The sequence below is a fragment of the Macrobrachium rosenbergii genome, chromosome 23, assembly GCF_040412425.1.
Source record: "Macrobrachium rosenbergii isolate ZJJX-2024 chromosome 23, ASM4041242v1, whole genome shotgun sequence".
Classification (NCBI taxonomy): Eukaryota; Metazoa; Arthropoda; class Malacostraca; order Decapoda; family Palaemonidae; genus Macrobrachium; species Macrobrachium rosenbergii.
The window spans coordinates 42,188,231-42,194,468 of NC_089763.1; the positions used below are offsets into that span (position 1 = coordinate 42,188,231).

Here is a 6,238-nt window from a genome sequence, read left to right on the forward strand (position 1 = left end):
ATCATTTCCTTTCAAATGTCAACTTCGGAGTGTTCACAAGTATGAGGAAAATAGTCAATTCGTGATTTTTTCATGTTTTAATTTTATGATTATTTTTTGACATATTCTTTAACTGTGACATTTTTTTCATATTTTTTTAAAATCTGGTAATCTAATCTAAGTTCACGTTTAACTGTAGGCTATCTTAGGGTTACGATTATTACAGTCTTAGTAATTTCTAAAACACGTAAAATAATGTATAGGCCTTGACTTTTAATATGTTGGGTTACAAACTTTTTTTACGACCCATGGCTGGTTACACCTGACCGCTGAGAACTATTATAACTTTCAACAGTCCTCTGGGTTTTCACAGGGTAGAATCTTTAGCCCTGTGATTACCAGGGATTAAGAAAGCCACGCGCCTATAAATTCGCGAATGGAATATGAAATACCTTTTTGCTTGAATGCAATATTTTGGGATGATCGCGTACATTTAAAAAATGAAGTTTCTTAAATGATATTGAAGGCGAAAATAAAAAAAATTATAGCATAGTGGAATATAACATGATGCATAGTTTTTTTTTTTAATTCAGTAAGGTCAAAATTGTGATAATTAAATAGTATAAATGCTATTAAAAAAGAAGCGAAAATAGCGCACTTGGGACGGAACACTAACATTTGCTCATTCGTATTCTTCTGAGGTATGTAGCATCAACGTTTGCGTTGCCCACGAATTCCAGGCACGAAGCTCATAACTACATCGTGCTTTCATGTCGTTCGTTGCACGAAAGCAAATACCGTGTGGGATGGGGTGGGGGGGGGGGGAAGGAGAGAGCAGGAGAAATAAATGGTCCTTCCCTCCTGTGTATCATGAGGTTGGGGGAGCAAAAAACGGGTAATCGGCAACTCGACGCCTGGTATGCACGCGTGAAGTTCCAGGCGGCTCACTCAGTCTAGTCAGTGTCCCTGTGTCGTTGTTATGGTGTAGATGTGTGCTTTTGTTTCTCTTTCAGCACTCGTCGTCTCCGGTAGCTCACGGCAGGTGAGTTTGTGTTTGCGAAAAACTAAAGTCTCTGGGGTTCAATAAATGTTTGTTGATAATACCGGTGTAGTAGATGAACTGAAGCTATTCGAGTACTAATATATTAGTTCCACATAGAGATTACATAATTTCCTCAATTTTAAATGCCAATTGGATGTATGAGATATGAAAAAAGTTGCAAGTAGGCAAAACGTGTAGCCATAAGAAAAGGACCTGCGAAAGATACCATCAGCCAAAGGTTAATCCATACATCTCCCCTCCGTTCTTTCTGAATAATGAATAAGGTTTCTTGGCGTAATATCTCCTTCATTCAAATGGCTTCATTATGATAATTTCACTGAATTATGAATCGGCTGCCTTTTGTTATATCTTTGAAGTCTGGGAGGGATAAATAAAGATGGAAGCGGCTATTGTTACTTCAACATTGTAGAAAAAATATCTACATTTAGAAATATTTCGTTCAGTTTTATATTTGATAAAGAAGACTAATCTCCAGTAATGAAATTCCTTCATGAAAATGATTTCAAGCATGCAAATTATAAAAAGCAAAATTTATGGAACCATATTGATTATTTTTGTAAACGCAACAGAGAGGAAAAATTGTCCGCTACAGTCTGTTCACCCGCAACCAGTCTACGGGATTACTGTACCATATTTCACTTACTCCGGGATATATTGAGAAGGAGGCAATTTTGTTGGAAAGGAAGAAAAAAGATTCTTTTGAATATCATTTTAGTTTTGCAGTCCATTTGCAGTCCTAATAACTTTATAAAAATAATTAATAATTGTCTTAATAAATGTCTCAATAACTGTATATAAACATAACTTGGAATGGAAAAGTTTACCGTTTCTTTACTTGTATTTTATTCCTTCTCTGTTCTTATTCTTCTCTGCTTGGTCAGTTTTGTAATTTTTTTCTCCAAAGGTAATTCTAAATAAGCAGAAGCTTGCTTATTAAGACAGTGTCATAAGTAATAATAATAATGATAATAACCACTATCATCCCCTTTATCATGCTGAAGACTGTAAGGGTAGGACTGTCTGGAACCGCCTCTCTAAAGGGGAAGGTATTTTAGAAGAAAATACTACTACAGATAATAATAATAATAATAATAATAATAATAATAATAATAATAATAATAATAATAATAATAATAAGGAAAGCGAATCCCCATGAACATACCTTACCGTAACATCACCTGAATAGGAAGTAAAGCGTAACTACTTGAGCTTCTCTCTCTCTCTCTCTTACTCAGGTGACGTACGGGTATAAAGGTTGTCCATGTTCTCATTGTGTCACTTACAGATATCAGTAATCAATGAGCCTCACTCGCTTTTATGAAGAGAGAAAGCGAGGTTCCTCTCTCTCTCTCTCTCTCTCTCTCTCTCTCTCTCTCTCTCTCTCTCTCTCTCTGATGACTTGACCTGGTAAAGCTCAGGTGAGCTGGTCTGGGAAGGATTATGTCGGCCCGTTAATTATGATTGAGACTCTCTTTAACTGTTCTGTTTTTGTTGTAATTATTTTTAGTGTTATTCTGTAAATTTTTTTTAATTATTCCTTTACATACTGGCATAGCAGGCTTCCAAAATGTTAAGATAGAATAAAAACTGAGTTTAAGTGCTATTATCGTTAAATTTTAATTGCTTCTATTATTGCTTTTTCATTCTTGCATAGCACGCTACAAAACTGTTAAGATAAAATCAAAACTGTTTTTACTGACGGCCAAAAAGAGCAAGAACTTTTATTCCAAGTATTTCTCACATCGTACGATTACAATTATTTTCCTTTTAAAACTTGTTTGGAATATCCATATGCCTCCTTTTCACTTTTCGATTTCCATATTAAAACCCTTTCTAGAGGCAGTACTAGACTCCCTTCAGCCACCCTTCTTTATTTTACTCAATTTCCCGTTACGTCATTCATTCACTTTGTTGACTTCTTGGTCTTCAAAGTTACCCGTCGGCCTTTCTGTCAGACTCATAAAGTGAAGATATAGTGACGCTGCTTTTTGTTTATTATCATCATTTAAATAGGAGTGCCTATATGTCTGCCAGCATCCCACAACTATTATCATGGCTAACACTGTCTAAGACAAATTCATAATTCCTCACGGCAGAGTTTCCCAGTTACGTTGGTATTTGTATTAAATAAAGATAAGAGACGCATTACTAGATAATAAGTTTTTTTTTACTCTACAGGCTCCTATTTTATCTAAGCGTTTCGAACAAATACATCATTTGAATAAACAAAAGCTAATGGATACGCAAACAGAGCAATTATTCTGATTGTCTTCGAGAACTTAGTTATATTTACCAAAGGGAAACCATATTGGCTTGACCATTATAAAACTTCCTTCCTTCGGTTCGATGTCGTGTCTGAAAGCGTTTCTCTCTCTCTCTCTCTCTCTCTCTCTGTAAAGAAATTTACTATGATTCTTTATTTTCTCCACTGATATTTATATACGTCCCATTCTCGTTTATTTTAGAATTCATTTATTTAATTTACGTTACTTAGTCTTCTTGTTGCCATCTTAATCCCTAGCCAGGGTCGCTGTTACTTAATAATCCTGCTTAGACCAGATTTGTAAGAGTTTCGAATCCCGTCTCCGAAGCAGGATAGCTCCATTAATTTCCTTTCGTATTTTAAGGTTTTCATTTGAAAGCGTATCCAAGAACCCACAAGGAAATTAAGAAGTTAATAAATCTCTGTGACCAGTATAGAAATACTCCAGTAATAATAATAATAATAATAATAATAAATAATAATAATAATAATAATAATAAAATAATAATAAATGCGTTTGTTGTTGTTGCTGGTTTTCTTCCTCTTTTAGTTTTGAATAGTATTATCATTAGAGTATCATCATTATAGAAGGAAAGCTTACTCTAAGATAAGGATTCTACCCCTGTAAATATTAGAGGGGATACTTCAGAATCAAATATGACACATGCAAACCAGAGGGTTAGAGTGTCTTTGATTTGCGTAATCCTAACATGCGTAAGTATTGGTTTCTTGATAAGATTCTTATTCAATAAAAAAACTAAAAAACAAAACTTTCATCCACTTACGTACAAAATACAGTGCTGTCATGTAACGTTTTTACATCACTACAAAGCAGGATTACCAAACCTAATATAATAATAATAATAATAATAATAATAATAATAATAATAATAATAATAATAATAATGGTAATGGTAGTAGCAATAGTAGTAGTAGTAGTAGTAGTAGTAGTAGTAGTAGTAGTAGAAGCGTGAGTCTTAAAATGGAGAAACGAACTCACAGTTATGTAATTGTACAAATATATTTAGAAATAAAAATAAAACTCTACAGAGAGCTTTAGAGAATCTATACTATTCTCTTTGTATTTGTACAGTTGCTAATTTCTCCAATAATAATAATAATAATAATAATAATAATAATAATAATAATAATAATAATAATAATAATAATAATAATAATAATAATAATATGCGTTTGTAATTGTCGCTGGTTTTGATCTGTTTCCATTTTTACACAGTATTTTTATTGGAATATCGTCATTTTAATTATCATGATTATTAGGTAAGAAATACGTTATATAACTGAAGGAAAAGAAGCCATAAAATTATATATATATATATATATATATATATATATATATATATATATATATATATATATATATATATATATATATATATATTAACTTTATCACATACACAATTGTTCTGTGAATAGTAGAATCACTAATATATATATATATATATATATATATACAGTATATATATATATATATATATATATATATATATATATATATATACATATATATATATATATATATATATATATATATATATATATATATATATATATATATATATATATATATATATATATGTATGTATGTATGTGTGTGTGTACACATACATGTTCCTAATGATTTACAAGCTCCATTCGTTATTAGAAATCGGTTGACTTAGATGTGAATTTAATGACAGATACAGTTCCTTAAAATCAGCAAATGAGCCCATTCCATTTAGAAACCAAATTCCTAAACTATTTTCCATCTACTTTTAAAATGTAAAATTGCGTCAATAACAAATCCCTATCTAAATATATTCTTAAGAAACAGTATGAAAAAGTATACTCTCCGTATCTTATGGTAAAAATCTATATTTACCTGAAAATTCTCTCTGTTTTCTGTTCCTCTTGTGTAATTTTGAGAATTACTCTTTTTGCAAGCTTCGCCTCTCTTTTATTTTAATCGTAAGCTTTCTTAGAAAGGAAATAGATATCCAGGTCTTTTTCACTCGAATATTTTGAGATGGAGAACAATAAGAGAATAATAATGATCATAATAATCTGATCAGCCTTCCTTTTCCTGCACGTTGAGCTCTGGGATTCATTATTTAATTGCATCATTCCAGTGCCAGATGCTCTTCCTTTATTCAGGGGCCGTTTCTCTTTCAAATGAGGCGAATACAACAACAGTATACATTTTCCAGTTATGATTTACTATTTTAATTCTTTCCCTTCGCTGTTTCCTTCTCTCTCCTTCCCATTTCTTTTCCTCTTTCCTTTGGTTTTGGAGGAGATAAGCTCATTAACATTATCCGCGTCCTTATTATTCAGAATGTGTAAGAGTTTCCACGCACGTAAAATTCATTCAACAAGTTATTATTTTTCTCTTTTACATTTATATATCAATTTTTATTTTTATGCATGAGTATATAAGTAAACATATTTTTCTGTGTATTCCCTCTTTAAATCTTCCATTCTTAAGCGTTAGTGTGGGGAAATACTTCAAGTTGCTTGTCTGGCTGTCTATGCAAATCATGCAATAACGCGAACGAGATTATGCACCTGTAAAGGATGCAAGCAAATGATCATTAATGTATCGCCTCATAATTATTATTATTATTATTATTATTATTATTATTATTATTATTATTATTATTATTATTATTAGTAAGATATACGTTATATAATTTAAGGACATGAATCTACAAATTGATATATATATATATATATATATATATATATATATATATATATATATATATATATATATATATATATATATATATATATATATATATAAATTTATATATATATCAATATCTATATCTAATTATACATATATTATATATATTATATAGATAAAATCTTCCTCCACCCAGCGATTAAGAAGATTAAAGAGAATTATTGTCAACTGGAGTGACGTAACGGCT

General features: G+C 30.9%; 1 protein-coding gene across 1 annotated transcript in view; it reads left to right on the forward strand.

The window, feature by feature from the left end:
* Positions 1-896: 896 nt before the first annotated feature.
* Positions 897-6,238, forward strand: part of LOC136851550 (uncharacterized) — a 235,555-nt gene continuing 230,213 nt past the window's right edge. Inside the window, exon 1 of the mRNA XM_067125807.1 lies at positions 897-1,021. The gene's annotated coding sequence lies outside the window, so the exon portion shown is untranslated. The remainder of the gene's footprint in view (positions 1,022-6,238) is intronic.